Raw genomic sequence first — 23301 nt, 5'->3', positions numbered from 1 at the left:
ACTAGTATTATATGGTTGCTATTCAAATCATATCGAGCTTACATAAATATTAACAACGACAACCAAATAATAGTAATATCTCATTAAATATGCTACCAAAAATATTTATCATTTTTATGTATTTCAACAACAAAAGAAGCACTTCTTGGAACCTTTGCTGACGACACAGTTATTATGGCAAAAGATATATCTCTGCCTAGGGCAATAGAAAAAGTGCAAGTGACAGTCAACAAAATCTACAAATGGACGAGAGATTGGAAAATACAACTTAATAGCTCCAAATCTGTCCACGTTAATTTTGCATTAAGGCGAAATAATAAAAACTGAATTATATCACTCAATGGATGCCCAATACCTCAATCAGAATCAGTAAAATACCTTGGAATCCATCTTGACGGTAGATTAAATTAGAAGCATCACGTTAGACAAAAAGCCAAACACATTAGAACCAAAATAAAACAACTATACTGGTTAGTCGGAAGATACTCTCAACTTGATATAAAATCAAAGAGGTTGATCTATAATACAATTATAAAGCCAATTTGGACCTATGGGGTGCAAATATGGGGTTGCACTAAAAATTCAAATCAGTTAGTCATGCAGCGCTGTCAAAACAAGGTTCTTCGATTGATTACCAATGCCTATCGCTATGTAACCAATGAAGAACTGCACGATGACCTGGAAATCAAATGGATTTGCGAAGTTGTGCAGGATTTCACAAATTAATTCAGGATTCATAAATTAATTGTAATAATAATAATAATAATTAAGATCGTACTAAGCGTATCTAATAAAGATGTTATAAAAAAAAATTGTGTATGTTTTATATTGGATCTTTTGTTCAGTTATGTTTTTATTATGAGCGGGACAGTCGCACAAGAAATAAACTTTATGTAATAAATTATAATCCCTGGAGTCAAAAATATATTTCAAGGACTTTTAGAGCAAAACGAAAAATATATTTTTTTAAATCTCTGTTATAAAGCTGTTATTGGCCATATTAGATGAACAGGGGTTAAGGTTCAACATAACCCGTAGGTATATTTTTATATAATGGTAAATGGCCAGAAAAAGTTTTGTTTTGGATTGAATTTGCCGTAAAACTTCAGTTGAAACGGTGAACAAAAAACTCTTTGACTTTATAACCTTTGTGAAATTATCGTTGCTGTAATACATGTTTGATTATAATTTTTAAGTAAATACAGCGTTCTATTAAGGTATAAAAGTTACATGAATTATATATTATTTATGGGGTACATACAAAGGAATCAATATTCGTTCTGCATAACAAGAACCGCATGGGGGCAATCTTCTTGGACCTCATCATCGCCTGTGATAATATTTGACATAATGGTTTAACAGTCAAGGCATTAAAATTTGGTTTCTCAGTGATGCTGTAAACCTGATACATTTAGAAACAAGTCAATATCAGTGGTTTATTTTTGGATAGAAGGTTAATATTGCTTGGAGTTCTAAAGGGTTTCCTATTCGTAATAATTCCCAGTAATATCTACATGGTGAAACAGAGCTACCATTAGTTTTTGAGTTGACAAACATAATCAACGATAAGAAACTTGATACGTAAAAGGAATCAATGATACGTAAATTGAATCCATTCCCGCTCTGTTATGTTCGAGAAGAGTATATAGCAAGTTTGCTATCACCTCTTCTATGTAAAATCACCAGACTTCCAATCTCCATAAAACGCTTGTTGTACACATGTTAATGCGTCCCGTTTTTCTTTACAGATCTAACGTCTACTTCAAGTTTGTATCATCAAAATGAGCTTATCAGAAGACTTATTTACATTCCATATATTGTCATAATTACTTAAATTCACAGATAATTGTTTCTTTAATTTCCTAGAACATCAACAATCTGCCCGTGGGCAATAAGTATTATTATATGATTTCAGTTATATGATATAACTATCTTGATATATAGTAGATCACTTCACTAAGTGGTCTACTGTAGAACTTATAATCTAAGTCTTATACTATTCTAACTTATTTTAAAGCCTATTCTAACTTAACACTAAAAACTATTCTAGCTTATTCTAGAGATTATCAAATCTCACTCTATGTGTCTATTAATCAGTTCATATGGCAGTTTGCGTTTGAGTCTATGCACTTGTAATCGCGCACATTTAACTGTTTAGCGAGTGGATTGGGATAGATTAATAGTCTTTCAGACTCCGAATCACACTCGTTATGGGTTCTGTGGGCGTATCACGCTGAATCAGTTTGTTGGACTCGTAATATTGGACATCGACGATGACTCGCAACACTTTATTTTGGAACCTTTGGTGGATATCTATGTTAGATTTGCTAGTAGTACCCCACAGTTCAATACCATATTTCCAAATGGGCTTAAGTATTGACTTATACAGCAAAACCTTATTATCTAATGATAATTTAGATTTACGCCCTATCAGCCAAAACATTTGGTTTATTTTAGGCCCAAGCTGTTTGTGTTTTGTAACTATATGTTTTTTCCATGTCAAACGTCGATCGAAATGAATTCACAGATATTTAACGTTATCTGCTTGCGGAAGTTCATGATTATTCAATTTTATTGAGGGACATGTTCTTCTACAAAGGGTGAATGTCACATGGGTAGATTTTTTCTCATTTACTTTGATACGCGATGTTTTCAACCACAATTCGACTTTGTTAAGGTGAAGTTGGAGGTTTCTTGTAGCTGATATTGGATCCTTGTGTGATGATCCTTCCTCGAGGTAGGTAGGTCAGCTGTATACATAAGTTATAAAATTGGGCCAAGAACACTGCCCTGAGGAACACCCGAATATATTGGGTGTAGGTCAGTGTATTCGTCACCCTGTTTGACAGTAAAATGTCTGTCTGTGAGGTACGATTTCAGTAGTTGAAAGTGTTTGTCGAAAGCCTGAGAAATATCGAGAAATGCAGCGGAGCAATATTTCTTATTTTTAGAGTTTTTGTTAATTTGATTGACTAATCTATGTATTTGTTCTATTATTCCGTGTTTATTACAGAAGCCAAATCGATGGTTCGGAATAATAAGTCTCTCCTCACAGAGAAATTAACGGTCCAAAAATCAAACACTTCATGTTCCACATTTTCCATAAATACTGCTCCAGATCTTCAGAAAAAATACTCATTCGCGAGCTGGTCGATATACTGGACGTTCAGCAGCTGTCTCGCTATAAACTATCAAAACTCTTCAGTCGTTGCATTTCTTACTGTAACTTACTTGTAAACTCAAGTTCGCGGAATCCCAGTTAGTCAACTAGCTAGATACCACCAAAACCTTGTACCCCATAACGATTGTCCAATTGGCAGGGGCCATATCCACAAAATTGAGCTATAGTCTCTAGTGATAAATTATGAGGTGCTTGATTTAGTATCTCGATAAGCCCGGAGGCCCACATAACCTGGCCATATTTGTCACTTCAGGATGAGTTTTCCTGGCCAGATATGCGTTAGATATTCCACCGCCTGGTATCAAGCCAGAATTATAAAACCTACCACAATAATGACCAACCAGGCAAGATCTTACAATACATCAAATATAATATTAGTGAAATAAAAAAAAATGTATGCCATGACTGAAGAACATAAGCAAAAAGGTCATCATGCTTCATTATATCACATTAATCACTACTATCACATCCATCAGCCCATTTGTCAAAGTACATAATGATGGCACTATCCTGATTATCAAAATAATAGAGTATTCTTACGGAATAATTTTCAAATAAATGTCTCGTATAATAACGGCAATATAAAGAAACCGCCTCACACATCACCGTTTGACCAAAACCAAAATAAAAAATAAAAAAACGAAAACCACCCCCGAAATGACTCTCCCATTGTCATGGTTTCGTCGTCTTCCATTTTTTTTCTTTTTCTTTCATCGATGCGAACCGAGATAAACCGCTATAAATTAAGCCGATATTCGTATTATAAAAATAATATTAATGACAAAGGGCCCCATTGTCGAGCCGCACAATAAAAACTACCCTTCACCCCGCGGGGGCACTCTGCGGGTAGCAGTGACATAACATCTGCCCGCCGCCCTGCCTGCGAATTAACGTTGTTTCTTATATATATAGTTTTTTTTCTGCTCGTCTTTGTTTTCTTTCTTTTTCGTAATACACTTCGGGCTGGCCGATAATGGAAATGGGAGAAATTAATTTGATATGGACGCATGGTGCTGAACATAAGGTGTCCTATTCGATTATTCTCATTAAGATTGTTTTTGTGTTTCTTTTAATTCTGTTTCGGGCGAAGGTAACAGTTGTTGGTACCGAATTGTTTCGTATTAATCATGATTTTTCAGTCGAGATGGCATTATGTTGGTAATCTGTGTAGACTACAACGTGTAGTAGTGGTTTGTCCAAGTTCATTTGGCGGCCTCTGTTTAACCTGTTGTTTATTACGTGTTATAAGATACACGGTCAAATAGTAGGCCCATAATTTAATTTTGAAGGATTTACAATTGATGGTGTCACTCTGTATTAAAGCGCATCGGGTACCCACCAACTTCATGTTGAAGCTTCACTTTTCAATATGTGTCATTTCGTCGAAGTGTAAACAAAATATTTTTCCAGTGCGTTGAAAATGTCGAACCAATGTGTTGATTTTGTACCGAGTAAATCGCATTTGAAGGAAATTTTAAATTTTTACTTCAATTTTAAGAAAAAGATAGCTGAGGGTCATTTAATGCTGTGTGAGGCTTATGACAACCATATTTCATTGATTTCAACATATGAATACTGGGTTTGGCGTTTCAAAAGTGGCGATTTTAACATCAAAGACAAGTAGCATTCTGAATAACCATTTATTAAGACAGAAACTATTAATGGCGTTCGCTATCGACTGCACTGCGTGAAAAAACGGCAGGAATACGAACCAGGACATAACAATGTTATTATTTAGCATGACAACGCACGATTACACGTTGCAAAAATGGTTAAAACATACTTGGAAACATTAAAATGGGATGTGCTACTTTATACGTCGTATTCCCTAGACTTTGGTACTTCTGATTACTACTTATTGCGACATGAGTCATGACCTGTCTGAGCAGAGCTTAAGTTCTTATGAAGATACCAAAAAATGGATCGTGGATAGTCTGAAAATACACATCGTTTGTTCGAGATGGAACCCATAAATTGCCTGAAAGAAAGGAATAAGTAGCGCCTACTGACGGACAATATTTTGAATAAAATATATTGTGCCCATTTTTCACCATAAAGTATCAAATTAGAAATGAGACCTTTGAAACTAATTTATAGTCCAATAAAATGTTGTTATTATCAAAGTAGTGCTTGTTAAGTGCCTAATTTTACCAAAAAATCATCCTTAGTGATGATTCGCATATATTGATAAGTAGCTGAGTTATCAATAAATAATAAGTCATACAGTAGAGTTAGAGGTCTTACTTAAATAGGCGAAACCGAGAACGTGTGCTATGGTGCTCATATAGAAAACAATTTTAAAGTCGTCTATTTTCAAGGCAATAAAGTTTTATGATCTTGTGAACGAACCTAAAATATTCATACTTGATCATGCCAAGTCAAAGTCGGCAATTCTTACGAATCATAATGTGTGTTTAGAAAATTGCAAGTGTTTTATAACACGATGTTGAATATTATTCTAAATGCCTTATGCTATGCCAGAAACAACCATATATATCAAGATAGAGGGGCACCATTAGCCTCTGAGTTCACACACACAATAACCGATAAGTTCATAAATGAAATTTCCGGTAGCAATAATGGTGTAATTCTACCTATTTCCACTCAACTACCGTAATGTCACGTTAGAACAGGTCAATTCAAAAGTCCCCGGCCTGACACATAGATGGCTCTAAGAGAATTAAATCCATATATTTTTTAGTTAGCCCTAACCGTCAATAGGTGCCTGTATAAATTTGACAGCTGTCGGATCATTAGTTTATGAATTATAGCATTTTGAGTGAAGCAACTTTTGTTATTGTGAAAAAAATGGATGGATAAAAGGGAATTTCGCGTGTTGATAAAATATTGCTTTTTGAAGGGAAAAATACAGTTGAAGCAAAAACTTGGCTTAATGTCGAGTTTCCGGACACTGCCCCAGGAAAATCAACCATCACGGATTGGTATGCTAAGTTTAAACGCGGTGAAATGAGCACCGAAGACGGTGAACGCAGTGGACGACCAAAAGAGGTTGTTACCGACGAAAGCATTTAAAAAATCCACAAAATGATTTTGAATGACCGTAAATTGAAATTGAATGAAATAGCAGACACTCTAAAGATATCAACTGAACGTGTAGATCATATCATTCACGAATATTTGGGTATGAGAAATCTCTGTGCAAAGTGGGTGCCGCGCGAGCTCACTTTTGACCAAAAACAACGACGAGTTGATGATTCGGAGCAGTGTTTGAAGATGATCAAGCGTAAAAAACTCGAGTTTTTGCGTCGATATGTGACAATTGATGAAACCTGACTCCATCATTTCACTCCGAAGTCCAATCGACAGTCATCCGAGTGGACTGCACACGATGAACTCGCTCCAAACCGTGGGAAAACGCAACAGTCGGCTGGCAAGGTTATGGCGTCTGTATTTTGGGAAGCGCATGGAACAATTTTCACTGACTACCTTGAAAAAGGACGGACCATTAACAGCGACTATTACATAGCGTTATTAGGCCGTTTGAAAGACGAAATCGCCGAAAAACGGCAGCATTTGATTTCCTGTTCTCATATCTCAAAAGAATGCTCGCTGGGAAGAATTTTAGTCCAATCAAGAGGTGATCGCCGAAACTGAGGCCTATTTTGAAGCAAAGGACAAAAATGTTCAAAAATGGTATCGAAAAGTTGGAGGGTCGCTATTTGTAATTAAGAAATATTAATATATTTAATTTTACATTTATCCATTAGAATAATTAGCTATATTATACAAATAAATAATTTATATAAAGAATGAGTAATACTTTCTATTCATAAATATAAGTATTTGCTAATAAATATTAATTAATTCTTTATAGAATGTTTGGCGGCATATCACGGTGATTCGGCACATTTCAGCACATTCTTACCTTGATTTTTGTCAGTATATTTGCGTGCGGTTCATTCGCCTATTTGATAGGTATCCGATCTTTATAATAGTAACCATTGTTTCATTTACAACCAATTAAATCTACTGGATGTACTATTCATCCTCTGTAATTACTATCTGTGAAAATACGTTTTGATCATGTTTTAATGATTTCTTTTGGGCGGTCTTTGATATTGTTCGCCTACGAACATATAGGGTGGTACTATCAGAAAATAAACAATTGATTTAAATATTTTTCTAATATTTTGATTTTTTTATGTAAATTAAAATAAATTGGAATTAAACAGCTGAATTATGTAGAATCTTGTATTAATTTCTTTTTATTTAAATGACACTTTCTCACAAGACTTATGTTTATTTTAATGATCATTCATCTTATATGATCATCTATTATATATCATATATTATATTATCTTATATAAATTAATTGTCTTATTGCACTAAAGTATACAGGGTAGGCTGCAACAACAAATATTAAAAAAAAAATGTTAATATGTATGTACATATTTTAATATTTTGATAAGAAAGAATACATTTTTGCAACAAGATTTGGTATCCTTGTTATGTATAAAGATCGACTGAAATAATGTCATCAAATTTTAACAGTCGCAAAAGCAGAGACATGTCCAATGGGACTAATTGCACCAAATATTTGTTACTCTTATCTTTTGACTCCAACTTTTCGGTCAAACAATTTTTTACTTGATCCAAAAATGATGATTTCCACTATTAATTTTTGAGTGCATATCGATAGCGAACCAAAAGAATAGGCCAACAGAATTTTACAACTTTCGATATTATTTTTTGATCATGAAATTGGTATTAAGGGTGTTTATGCATTTCTGAACAAAATAACTAAATTATCTAAAGGCCTTTCTAATCAGTATATTGTGGATTTGCGGAACTCGGGATCTGCAAACTTTTTAAAATGACATTACGGTAGCAGAAGAGGAATTGAATACGCACCGATACCAAAAAAAACCTGTTCCAAGTCATTTGTGTGTGAAATAAGTTGATAATTGATAGTCGAATGGTAAATCAACGACTTCTTTACAGCGGCCAGTTGTAGTGTTTTGTTTTCATCATATATTTCAATAATAAAATAAAGTAAAGTAATAAAATACCTTCATATGAGCTACTTTGTCGGTTAATGTTGCATATGGTGTGAAGGTGACTAATGAGAGTTAAGATTAAAGAAATACATGAATAGGTAAAGAATCGATGAAGATATCGACAAACATTGTTGTTGAAGTTTTTTCTCTGCTAAACGCTTAACAGAAAAAAATCGAGTTCTTGTAGTGACCGTAAAAATAAATAAATACTGTGTAATCACTATGTGGAGCTCTTGAAACATTCAACATTTAGCTGATATTTAAGACAAACTAAGTTAAGTGTATATAATTTAGATTTCTTATAAACTATGTTTTTTTATAAAAAGGCTTAAAGTTAAAGTTAAGATACATCAGTAATTTGCAAATTAAAATAAAACTTCGTGTGATTTATTCACATCAATAATCTGATTTCTCACGTGTTGTCCAATAGCTGTATTGCCTCCACATTGTGATTAAGGAAACTTCATATTTTAAGACGATATATGAGATAACTTTATAAATCCATTTTATTTCAAGATCATCATACAGTTCTTCGTTGGTTACGTAGTTTGTTTTGGCAGCGTTGGATTACTAGTTGGTTTGGTGTTTTAGTGGAATCCCATATTTACACTTTATTATTTCAAATTTGCTTTGTAATTGAGTGATAAACCAATATTTTCGATTTTAGGCGAAGTTGAGAGTATCATCCCACTAAACAGTAGAGTTGATTGATTTTGAGTCTGATCTACTCTGTTTTTTATTTAACACGATGTTTCCAATTTAGCCTACCATCGAAATAGATGCAGAGGTATTTAAATGATCCTGCTGAGGAATCATGCATCTGTCAAGTGATTTTTTTGTCATTTCACTGCAACGTAAAATTGGAAGGAATGGATTTTGAGCTAATAAGCTGTATTTTCTAGTCTCTAGTCCATTAATGGATATTGTTGACAGTCACTTGTACTTTTTCTATAGTTCTAGGCGGATGTCTCTTGACATAATGACTGTATTTTCGAAAATGTTATTGAAACTGTTTATTTTGTTAATAGGATATCAGCAGCGTAGAGCTTCAGCCGAGAAATATTTAAAATTTATAAATGCCCCATCATGCAAAACTCTACATTTTCTTTCGAAAAGATATGACTCCAACAATTAACAATAGTTATTTTGTAGATTAGTCCCAAAATGCCATACCTGGGTTATGATGATATCGAAAAAAAGTTATTACTGAAAATTTTCATCTACTCATTCAATTTCAAATCAGGCTTTTGTAGTGATTGTTAAAATAACTAGTGTGTACCATAATCTTAACGTCGAGCGTGTCAATTACTAGACAATTAGGAAATATTTAAAAAATCACGTTGCCTTTAGCATGACTTGGAACTTGTTTTTGTTGCAGTAGATAGTCATTATGTGAGAAAGGTATGGCTGAGTCGTAGCCATTATGAACAATAACAATATGATGTGTCATCTGTACTCAAATCGCCGGATTACAAATATGTAATTGACAATTTATTGCAGAATTTCTATGAGACTAGAGAGTTCGAGTATCTCTCAAAATATAGTTTCTGCAGTTATATCTTGATTTCCTGTCACAAAACTTGGGCGATACGAGCAAAGATAGCGGCTACACCAAGATATAGCGAAAATCGAAAGGCCATACCAAAAATTTTGGGATGAAGGCTTGATGAGGGATTATTGTTGAACCCGAATGCGTAAAACAGATTCCAAGTAGTATAAAAGATTCATTTCAACCCCTCCATTTCTGATTTATACTTTTTAATTCAATTAATGGGCAAAAACGGTAAGATAACACGACTATGAAAACATTTTCATTCTTTGTCCTAAAGTTTATTTTATAATTTTCCGCTTAGTTATGAATAAAAACGAAAAGAAAATATCTTTTTTTGGTATAATGTTTGCTTTTGTAATAGTTATAGTAATAATAGTTATATTTTTATTTTTTATAAATTTTAATTATTTTTAATACATTTAAAAATATCGCGCGATTAAAGTGGAGTTTAAACGTTCACACAGCGCTGACAGATGGCACTAGAGTGATAAACAATGATAAGGTGTTTTGTACAAATCTAGAATACCTTAAAATATCGTCGCGAAAGTGTAAATATGATGCTGATGGATTTTGTTTTATATATGGGCAATTTATTGAAGTTCGAGATGTGAAATATTATTTAAATACATCTCACGTTCTCTGTGAAGCCTACGAAGCATATTTTAACTGTCCTGTTTGGAATCAAGACAAGACATGGGCTCCACATGTTTCTTGTAATAATTGTAAAAGATGTTTGGAAGGTAATCAGCGTAATCAGAAAATTTTAATTAAATGGTGAATTAAAAATAATAGATATATTACATTCTATTTCTATATTTTAGGATGAACACCAAGAATCTGGTGAGAACCAAAAGGTCACTTTAATGAATGCTACATTTGCATTGTGAATCCGATTAAAAGACGTAGAGGTCAAAATACTAAACCTATCGAATATTCTGATCTGGAATCGTATTCTGTTCCAGTCGCACATGATCTTACACGACCAGTACCTGAGCCACCGAAAAAATTATTGCGGAAAAATAGCTCATCTCTTAGTTCTCATAAAAGTAATTCCGAAAAGGAGTTTTTACCTACACCAGAAAAAACAGAAGATCATCTTATTACTACAGAAGATTTTAATGATTTAATTCGAGATTTCAATTTGTGAAAAAGTAAAGCAGAGCTTTTAGGCTCTCGCTTAAAACAGTGGAATTTGCTTGATGATCTTAATATCACGAATAATTATCATTTATTAAGAGATAGCACCTATGAACATAAAAGAAAAAATAAAAGCGTGCACTTTTAAATTATTTTCTACTTTTATTATTTTTAAGTTATTTTGACTTAACAGAAATAAGTAAAATCTTCATTTAAATGGTTTCATTTTCAATTAAAAATTTACACCACAGATTTTGAAATATATCGTTCAAGCGGTTAAAAAATTAAAAGAGCAAATTTTTTCACGCCCTATATTTTTCTTTCGATTAATTACTACCTAAAGAATTGGAATTTAAGGCTTTAAAGTAAAAGTCAAATTTTGTGTTGACCCTTCTACTTTAAAAAAAACGGGCTACTGATTTGGATTCAACTCCTCAATTTATGTCATAAAAGCTTTTGAATGCTTAAATCCAGAACCGTCTATAATTAGTAAATAAAAAAATTATATAAATAGATACTTTTGATACAAAAAATAGTTAAACAAACAACAGAGTTTGTTACCCAATAACTACGCGCATGCCCGTTCCATACCACTATCACATGTTGCTCACTCGAGTTCATCAACTGTCCGCTTCGCTAGTGGGTGGAAGGGTAGGACACGTGGGCGTGACCATACCGCCCGGGTGCCGCCCCAACCTACACCTCCGCATAAATCATACCGTGATCCCCCCGCCTTCGCCAACAATCGGCGGCCCTCCGTTGATAAATTAAACAATAATTTCGTCCGAAATAAATAACCTTCGTGAAAACGGACCGCGATATATCGTGTCCCGGTGAAAATGCGGGGAGGCATAGATGATAAACGCGGGTGATTTCCGATAAGATATTGCCCGGCGGGGGCGGCGTGGACGAGATAATAGCCCGAGGGAGTAGCGGAGACATGTTGACGTTAACTCGGAGCGAATTTGCCGCGAAAGAAATGGAAAAAACAAAGACCAATTAGCGGTTACTTACGTTCGTATTAACGGTAGACTGACGAGGAGGAGGGTGGAAGGAGGGGTGCTGTTAGTGGTCGAACGGATGGGCTTTTTGCGTTTAATTAAGCGATCTTGTGAGTTGAGCGATGAAAAATATGCCGCTGTGGCGCGGGGTGAAAAACAAATTGATATTTGCGACGATAAATAATAAGGTACAATGGCGTTGATGCCTAGATTAACGCCGGCTTAATTTTATGTTTTAATTATGTTCAAAGCAAAAAGTACGCGGTCGCAGTGGCGGTACGTTAATTACTTGTTTCTACAATTTACTTTTTTATGGTAGTTCACATAAATATTAATATTGCCTTTATGGGTTTTAATTAATGGCGATTTCCTTTTAATATTTGTAATTATTGAAGAGCTCTGTCGTATTCTTCACCACATTTTTAACATCCAACAATAACTAGTCAGTTGACCAATTTCAGCGCAACGTTATAATATATGTCAATAGAATTTGTTGTCGATTATCCTAGTTTAATTTCCGTTTAAATGAAACTTGATATGTGGAACAGTCTATAGTCTATTCAAAGTTTATTTGTATATGCGTCATAGAAATTTGTGACGTCAAAACGTCGCAATGTTGCCGCATCAACTCTGAGTTTTAGTTCAGTTTGGTTTTGACATACAACAAAATTCTAAACTAAATAAAATTTTTAAAGACAAATACTGTTATCAATACATAATTTTTTAACATTATAGTACATCTAATCTACCGAAGGACTTAAAACGACAGTTAAGAACACAGGTATAATAGTTTGTAGCTTAGAGTTGTTTTATTATATTTACATTAATCTCTTTTCCACGCCACCCATTAGGTAGAGTTCTAGGCACATATTTTTACGTAGTGTCATCCTCCTGGAGGCCTAATCTACCTAATTAACAATTATATATCATAATAATTTTCGAGATTATATTTACCTTTTTAAGTTTACTTCTTGTTTCCTTCGATGGTTTGTTTACCTATCAAGGCATCTTGATATCACTGTATGTTTTATTTCTTCTGCTACTATCTGTGTAGATCATTCTTGATAAAATTAATCACTTAATTCTGTTAGTTCGTTCTCTCCTCATACATCCTAACCTAATGCTCATGTTCAATTCTGAAACATTTCAATCATATCTTTGCACACAAATATTTCATGCCCTACCATTTTCTATAGTTATATTCTATTAATTATGTATTCACGATCCACCATTTATCAACCACGTTTTCTGTATATCTTATCGAGTTCATCCAAACCGATTTTTTTCGCCAGTGTGCTATGATATGGTGCACTGTCCAAAATAATAACTGATGGTTCCATAACAAAAACATATTATGGTTCATTTCTCATTCAGTTTCAATTTACTGTCACTCAAAATCATTTTGTGGATTTTTTAAATGTTTTCGTCGGTAACAACCTCTTTTAGGCGTCCACCGCGTTCACCGTCTTCGGTGCTCATTTCACCACGTCTAAACTTAGCATACCAATCCTTGAATCCTTGATGATTTTCCTGGGGCAGTGTCCAGAAACTCGGCATCAAGCCAAAATTTAGCTTGAACTGTATTTTTTCCCTTCAAAAAGCAATATTTTATCAACACGCGAAATTCCTTTTTATCAATTTTTTCACAATAACAAAAGTTGCTTCGCTCAAAATGCTATAATTCACAAACGGTCAAATTTATACACGCATCTTTTGAGGATTACTAAAAAACGTATAGATTCTAGTAGCGCCATCTATGTGTCAGGCCGGGGACTTTTCAAATGACCTGTTATAACTTTAGTAAATCTAATGATTATTAAGCTCGAAAATAGCACATTGTCATTTTGCATATGGAACCGAATCGAACGCCACTGTCCTCCAACAAACGGACGTAAACGCGAGCGAATCTCCTACCCCTTCGTCCCGCCGGCACGTCCGTCTTCGCCCGCCAGGCTCCCGAAACAAAAACTGTATCCGTAATTAAGGCGCGGAACTTATAACTTAATTAGACCCGCGTCGGTATTGTCTCGCTTACACTGCCTAAATTAATTAATTTCGCTACTTATTTACGAGCGGGATGTCGTAATTAAAAGTTTAATTAAGATATTTCGGTCGCGGGGTACCGTGGGGCGTTCGCTCCATATCGTCTTTTAATTATGTAGCTTTTTTCTGTGTTTAAAGAGAAAATCGTATCGGTAGGCTATTTTATTATGTTGGAAATTAAATTAACATATAATTTTAATGGAAATTTCTTTCTTCCTATAAACCCCAAATAAAATATATAAGTCCTTCCAATAAAACAGTCAATGTACTTCATCAAAATATATAATGCAACGTTGCCGCACTATATTTCAGTTTTCGTTTATTTTGACTCTGACAACAATGTAAACAAAATAATGAAACAAAAACACACACTCTAGTACATCTAATGCATCTTATGGAATGACTTAAACTAGAGTTAATTAAACAGCCACTATAGTTTGTGGGTTAGAGTTGTTTTATTATATTTACATTGACACATGACAATTGTGTCGACCAGTACCAACACAAATCGAATTTTATATACCGTTTTGGTTACATGTTCGGATGAATTAGACCTGATTCTGTCTCTTTTTAACTAGAGTAATACTAAATAGTTACGAGTTTAAAAGGGATTTTAGGTTTACGTTCGACTGTGTTTGGTCCCGTACGTTGGCTGTTTAATTTGGAAAGGCTATATATAGTCTTTTCAAAGTTTTTTTGTACATACGTCGTCAAGATGTTTAATATATTGCTTGCCGTAATTTGTAAATTCCTTTTAGAATCAGACAATATTTTCCTTCTTATTTTATTCTAGTTAAAAAGAGACACGATGCCGTCTGATTATTTCGAACACGTAAATGATTGAGCCTGTCAAAGTCGTCCAGTTGTCAGACGTATGCAATATTCTTGAAAGCAGTAGTGATGGAGGTTATAACTCAAACCTTTAAACTATTGTGGCTGTATAATAAACTGTAGTTTTTAGATGTACTATAATATTAAAATCAATTGTATCTGATAACATTTTTGTTCAATTATTTTATTTGGATTAAAATTTTGTTGTATGTTAAAGCAAAACTGAACTAAAACTCACAGTTGATGCGGCAGCATTGCGACGTTTTGATGCACAGATCAGTCACAAATTTAGATGACGTATGTACAAAACAACTTTGAACAGAATATAGTCCGACGTCGACTGTGACGATATTACATCAAATATATTGCCAAATTCAGTTTTGCGAAACAATAAATTTTGTTTTAAACTCGGGCTGAATTTTTCCCTTTCATTTTTCTAGTTAAAGTCCTAGCTGAAAAGACACAAAATGCTGTCTGATTCTTCGGAATATGTAATCGAATCTGTCTACAAAGTTCGATTTTGTGTTGGTTCTGGTCGACCCTGTTGTCAAATGTTTAATAAAAATTGTTTAAGTATATTAGTAATATTAATTGGAAATCATAAACTGGCAAGAATTGTAAACCAAATGTCAAAGTTGATGCGGCAACATTGCCACGTGCTTATGTCATAAATTTTATGACGTACAATGGCTGTTTTATTGGACTGGTGGACGGACTACGGATTATTTTAACCACTAAATGAAGTGTTTAACTGCAATTAACCCACTAACTTACCTTTTTTTTGTTTTTGCTTATTTCATGCTTTATACATATTCAGGGTTAACCTATCTATGAATGGATAGTTTTGATTGAGTTATGTGGTACTGCCCCTGGGCCTGCCCCTAGCCTTAAATGTTGGTGTGGAAATTGTTTGCAATAACGACTATAAAAGTTTTTGATAAAGCAAATTTGAGTTATCAACATTTAAGGGACTCTAATAGTTCAACCAAAAAATTATTTTTAAGAAAAAAATCTAAAGGGGAATTTTCTTTAATTTTTAGTGATTTCCTTATTTATTTTTTGAAGTCAGTTCAATTTTTCTGATTTTGTTCTGAACGATTTCCGATTTTCAGTGACTTCAGCTCAGTTGTACACAAATATTTGATTGTTATAAATAAAAAATATGTGAAAATATTGTACGTGCTTTTGAAATTTGAGCGTTTCCTTCGGAAATAGGAAATTAGGAAGGATATCCCCTCAACAGATCCTGATTTGGTTCCAATGGATCCACCTTGGAAGTGTACAGTTTCGAATAAATAAATAATTTTGAAAGTGGGGCCGCAATTGACAAATATGTGTATATAGCCGAACAAAAAACCTCCTCCTTTTTCGAACCACACCAATCTGCTCTTGATAAAGTTGCTATCTGGACTAAAAAATGGCGAATTAAATGTATCAAAATCAACGCTCATCGATTTCACAAATAAGAGGATCATGCCACGACGTGTGTTCATTAACGGTATAAAAATTCCATACACCAACACAGCAAAATGCCTTGGCATGACTCTGGATGCCAAGCTCAGATGGACCAAGTATATTAAAAAAAAGCAATAAATTTAATAAATCTAAAAAATCGGTGTTTTCAATATACAACAAACATATTTTGTAATAACAAATACTAAGACCAGTGTCAGCTATCGGGGCTTACACTAGTAACTCCAATTTTCATATGACTCTGTAGCGACCTTGAGGCATGTCGAATTTTACATCGTGGAATGACGGTCTACAAAATGTGTCATTTCACAATTTTTTTATATAGCCAATAAATAAGGTCACATAATGTAAATACCACTGTTTCAGTTTGTTTTACCTCCAATCACCGAGCCACATCATTTACCCTAAAACTCAAACATTCGAAGATAAAATGATGATGTGTATTGTGAAAGCGCCTTAGTATGTATGCGTTTGTGACTTCCATAGCGACCTAGAACTTGACGTATTCACAGATAGTATTAGAAAAGTTGCAGATATTGAAAGGTCAGCAACACGGAAGCGTTTAGAATTCTAAATATGCATAATATCATTAGATGTCTCATACCAAGAAAACATCTGATCTTACCAACGTCTGAACACCAATTGAGTCAGCGGAAAAATATTACTTGTAGTTATTTGTTAGTATGGTTTAGACAGAGTTACACTATAATAGTAAATGGAGTGGTACTGGGGTGGGGGCCGAGTTTTAAAACAATATTTTTTTTGGCAATTACCATTACATCAGTCGATTATAATGCCATTTGTAACATTAATAGAAGTTGGTTATGGAGGTAATCAATAAACCAAATAAAATTTGAATAAAACTGTGGAATAGAAATGAAATAATAATAGTAATTGACTGTGAAACCCAAAAAATATATTAAAGCATAAATTCTCTGGGTTATATTGTGAAAATCTGTAAAGAGATTAGTAACAATATATAAAAGTGTTAAAGTATACTATAAATGCATCTTGGTTCTTGACGATCAGACTGAACTGACAAAGTTGGAAGAATATGGTGTGGTTTATGTATGGATAACCTCAAAAGAAGCCCAGTTAAGCATGGAGGTAATATCGTGTTCAACGATCAAGTTCTTACTATGACCGGCATGTTGCTACCAAACACTGCCGTTTTCTAATACTTTATTAATAAATATTGTGTATTTGCCAGGGGTTCATATTATTTTATCCATCCCCTGTATATGCAGTTATGGTTGATGATGAGATAGTGACGATGAGCTAGAATATATAATTGTTAATATCAAAGTTAACATATGGAAGACCATACCCATAAAAATAATTTGTACATACATAATACTTAAAATATTTTAACACCACTATTATGACTATTTATATACTATCATTTAGTTGTAATAATAACAAATCATGATCACAATATCAAATAATTAATGCAACTTAATGTAAATATCCACCTTTGCTGATGTTATGTAAGATAAATAAATCGCTCTGGTCGGTAACAGTATAGTTACTAAATTATTTCAGTGATTAAAACAAAACGATCACGATTTAGATATTTACAACAATATTACGCCTAAAGAAAATATACAAACTTTGATATTTGATTAAAGTTAGCAAGTTGTAATATTAGTTAATGTGTTTTATGAACATTAATCTTTTTACATTCTCTAATATTTTCTGCTATAATATATTCTTACTATTATCTAATAAAGTATATTTCTATATTGCTGATATATTAAAATGCAAAAGAACCAGGATATTACACAATTTTTTATATATTTGTTTACACATTTACATGTTTTTGCATATTTTCAGTAAAAATATTATGAGATACCTGGTAATTTGAATGGAAATGAACAATTATATATATGTAATTTTTATTAAATATTCTTAATTCGCTTGCTAGTTATTTTACCTCCTCTTAGATCTTTTCCGTCGAATAGACATGGTTAATTCATCAACTTTCTTTTTTTATTGACATTTCAATTCAATTTCAATTGATTGACCTGTTTTTTTGTCCAATAAGCCTTGCAATTCATTATCTTCGAATTTTCTTGCCCACCTAGGCTTTTCTCCTCCAGGTCCTTTACCATTGACATAAAAACCGCCATTTTTAATTTATTAAAACCAAAACAGACAATTCGTCACCATAATCATAGCATCACCATAAGTATTGATAGATTTCGGTAGCAAATTTCTTAAAATCAAACAATAAAAGCCATGAAGGTCAAGAACGCAATTTTGAAGGTTCAATGATTAGCGACTGTTTACACTGAATAACTCAATAATACTAACTAAATGGAAAAATTATTTTTTAGATAAATGCCACAACCATCGAATATAACAATTAGATTAGGTTTCTTAATTGTTGTTTACATTTGCAAGTACCTAAAATATATTGTTAAAAAAACTGTATTAATTTCGTTATATTCTAAAGTCTCCCTTTTAGTTCAGAGTCTCATGTTTGAAAATACTTGGTTTTACCTAGTTAATAGCATGACTTGGATATTTGTTCCCTGTTGAATTTTAAATTTAACCCGCTTATAAAGTATATCTAGTACAAATATTGAAATGCTATAGAGCTTCTACTGTACGTGTACTTTAACGGGTACTCTGAAGATGCTTTTCTCAATCATTCATGATCTTGACATAACGTTAATAGCCGAAAATTTGAGAAGGATGGTAAACGGTGAAAATATTAATTGAACAGGCGTTGCCCAAAAATATTAAGAACGACAAGTTGTTAATCGCCGAGAAATTGTCAAATGTCATATCTTTGGCTATATATCTTATATAAGATATATCTAAAGATATAAAATAAAAAAGTTAAAACCTAAACGCACATGGCACATATGTTGCGACTAATTTCCACTATCATGTAATTTTGTATCCATAATATCATACAAGTCCAGTTGACAACAATCTGAAGAACTTTGTTCTGATATTCTTTTTTATATTGATGTTTGATTTTTATGTAAATCCCCACAGTTACATATCTTAGTTCTACATAGGTTCCAAAATTTGTTTATATAATAATAGTGTGTTCAAATAGTTTGAAAAAAGTGTTCATTTATTTATAACATGCTTTTTCAACGTTAGCTTGGCATACAGTGATCTGGCCAAGTATTTCGCTGTATTTGCATATATAGTCTATCCAAAGTTGCAGTATACTCAAGTCATCTCAATTTAAGACGTCAAAACATCGCAATGTTGCCGCATTTAACTTTGACTTTTAGTTTATTTTAACTTTTATATATTTCAATAGTCTAATCTAAATAAAATAATGAAATGAAAATGTAAAAAATATATATATAATATTTTAACATTATAGTTCAATGTTCACTGCTACTTTGGATAGACTATAGAATTATTCAATAACCCGTCCAATAAAATTTGTTTTTGATGAATTGATGAATTTTGATGACGTGCATTGGATGTTTTATTGGATGGACTATATAGTCAATTATCACAGATAGGTAATACCTTTCAGTAAATTTACACATGTAGATTTATTTTAATCGCCATTTCATGATTTACCCAATAGTGTTGTCGGCAGTTTTTATTTAACATATTTATCATTTTATTAGAATTCTTCCTTTAACAATGACGGCTTAGAGAGATCCGTCTAAATAGTTCACGCGAACAAAAGGAAAAAAAAAACAAATGCCATTCGATTACCGCGCTCGTAATGGACGTGAGAAGATGGACGAATAAAAAATGGCTTGGCTCGTTTAATTTAATAAAACGAAATTGTTTCTGGCCGGACGTTTTACCTGACAGAACTCGGACTAAGATTAATGCGGTAATTTCTGGAAGCCATTACTGTAAATGCATCGGCGCCACTGACAATGTCTGTGCTAGATGGAAAAAAATGGGGAAAACCTACGTCCGCATGGTGGGTTAGCCGTATGGTAGGGGGGGACGTACAATGAAAACACATGGATTTTCTCTCGCTAGACGGCTTTGAGATTTTTTAGATGTGGTATTATTTTTTTAGTTATTTATTAAGGCTACCGAATAATATCGTGAAATGTGACGACGTTAACAGAATATTCAAATATTAGAATCAATGACTTATTACTACTACTAGATTAATTAAAATTGTTGTTTGGAAATAAATTAATAAATTATTTTTCTATACATCTCGATGGAAATATATTTATTAAATTGGATAAATCATGTTAGACAAAAAGCAGTGCAGATTAGACTCAAAGTCAAGCAACTTTACTGGTTAGTCGGAAGATACTCTCAACTTGACCTAAAATCAAATAGTTTAGTTTAACAGTCAACCATAAAGCCAATTTGGACCTATGGGGTGTAAATATGGGGTTGTACTAAAAGATCAAACCAACTAGTAATCCAAAACAAAGTTCTAGGATTAATTACCAATGCCTGTCGCTACGTAACCTACGAAGAGCTGTTCGATGACCTCGAAATCAAATGGATGTACAAAGCGCTCCAGGATTTCACCTTAAAACATGAAATAAGGTTGCTAAATCATAGCAACGTGGAAGCAATACAGCTACTGGACAGCACGCAGGAAATGAGAAGATTGAAGCGAACGAAACCACACGAACTTATTTAGTGTATAAGTGTAGTATTAACTTGTAAATTACGATTGAACTGAACATATCTAATGTAAGATGTAATTAGTATAAAAGAACCCAAGGTCCTTACCAACTAACCTAAAATTTGACTTTACATTAACAAAGTAATTATTATCTATGGTGTAATGTTTATGTATTTACATTGCTGTTTTTCCATTAGATGTACCTCACAATACTACGCAAGATCAAAGGTTTGATTCTTTTCCGTCTCTCTCCTGCTCTGGTGTTATCCAAGAATGGTAGCACTTCGATATTGACATGAGAATGGAGACTCTCCTCATGTCTCCTTGAGAATGTCTTAATTTCCCGAGTGATACTTGATATATGAAGGTTTCAGTGTAAGTGATCAATCCTATATCCGGGTATACCCACAATAATTCTCAGGACTTCGTTCTGGAAAACTTGTTTACATTTATATTACTTTTTGGGAACATCCCAATAATTCCATATGTCCATATACGTTTCAACACTTGGTCGTATAATAGCAATTTATTATGTAGTGATAATTGTGTTTGTTAATCCAGTTAAGCAATACATTTTCCTATATTTGTTTTTTCTTCACTTCAGCTCAGTTAAACTTCAGTTCTTTCCTTTTTTACATGTTCCTTTTAGCCAAGTTTTGTATCAAGATTGATACTTGCGCGGTCTGATGTGACAGATTTACTTTGGTTAATTTTTATTTTCCAGGTATGGGTGCAATTATTTATATTGTCATTGGCCTGTCGTAATTTTCGAGTTGCTCTAGTTTTCAATAACAAGGATCTCGGTATCATCAGAAAATGTAGCTATCGTCATATTTTCTCTTTGTGGTATATTACATGAGTAGAGTAGGTAAATAATTGGCCACAATATACTTCCTTGTTGTTTACTTGCTTTAGCTTCGGTTATTGTAGAGCTGGTTTCCTCTTGCTTGAACAAAGTATAAACATCTATCTGTAATGTAAGACTTAGTGTTGTTTCGGTAACATTTTCTGTAGCTTATGAAAAGGGTTGTCATGCTATACCTTAATGAACTCTTGTGCTACATTTTATAATATACATAAATATAAATAAAAATAAATAAATTAATAGTAGTACATTCTATCGTTACTATGTAATAAGTTTATTAGTTAGATATTTTTTAAATATAGTTGACTCTAAAAATTTAAAGTATCTTAAACAGTTCTAAAGAGTACATTGGTATTTCATTCTGAATACAACTTGTTATTGATTTGAAATTCTCAACTTTTTGATAACACCTAAAATACAGCCAAAAAGCAAAAAAAAAAATTAAAACAAATTTTATGGGAGGGAAAAGTTAAAAGGTTGTTGCAGAATTTGGGGAAATAATAAAAATAAAGGCATTTCAGCTAAATATTGATTATTTTAACAGGTCAATTGAAAAATCCCCGGCCTACCATAGTAAAACACTTTTTTTTTGGCAAAATTAGTTTTTTTTATTCATAACACAATTCCCTTCAAGGGTGATACACTGATTATAGCGACCCTTCAACTTTTCGATACCATTTTTGTAGTACGACTTGTCCTTTGCTTCACCGTGCTTTGCGGCACCCACTTTGCCCAGAGCTTTCTCATACCCAAATATTCGTGAATGATATGATGTACATGTTCAGTTGATATCTTTCGAGTGTCTGCTATTTTATTCAGTTTCAATTTACAGTCATTCAAAATCATTTTGTGGATTTTTTAAATGGTTTCGTCTGTAACAAGCTCTTCTGGGCGTCTACTCCGTACACCATCTTCGGTGCTCATTTCCCCATGTCTAAACTAAGCATACTATGTATTATCGTTATAATAACAATATAATAGACATAATTTAAAACATATTAGGAACAATGTTATTCTGTTATTTTATTGTAATTGTTCAGAAAGAATTAGAATGAAGTTTTAATTATTTTAATGTTACATAATTAATATATTATGTTAATTATTAGGTTAACAACAATAAACTGAATTAAAAAAAATATAAATCGAAAAGATAGAAACTTTAGAGCAAGGTTGCTAGTTGAATTGTTGAGATCCGTTACAATTAGTATTAGGCGTTTAATTTAAATATCATAATAATTAAATATTAATATTATGATTAATTCATTTTGAGTTATTTATAATAGATTTAGCAACTTATCTCTGCGGTGTATCCTATCGAAGCATTCGGCAGCTATAATAATATCAAGGCTATACTATTAGTATTTACTTTTTATTTTCCAGCTATGAAGATGTTAAACAGTACAATATTTATTGACAGTTGTACGATTTGTCCTCCAGTTTTTTTGCTTATGTTCAACATTTACATCAGTGGATCTGTGTGTGAATTACTTTAAGAGAGGCTGTTTCAATAAACTTACTACTTACTTAAGAACAGTTAACTGAAATGGTTCGAAAAAAATTGAAACTTAATGTTAACGAAACTGTCGGATTAAGTGGTATATGGATTAAGCAA

The sequence above is a fragment of the Rhynchophorus ferrugineus genome, unplaced genomic scaffold (assembly GCF_030347505.1).
Source record: "Rhynchophorus ferrugineus isolate W39M unplaced genomic scaffold, kcgeb_rfMv2 rfM9, whole genome shotgun sequence".
Taxonomy (NCBI): Eukaryota; Metazoa; Arthropoda; class Insecta; order Coleoptera; family Curculionidae; genus Rhynchophorus; species Rhynchophorus ferrugineus.
This window is presented reverse-complemented; position numbering follows the sequence as displayed.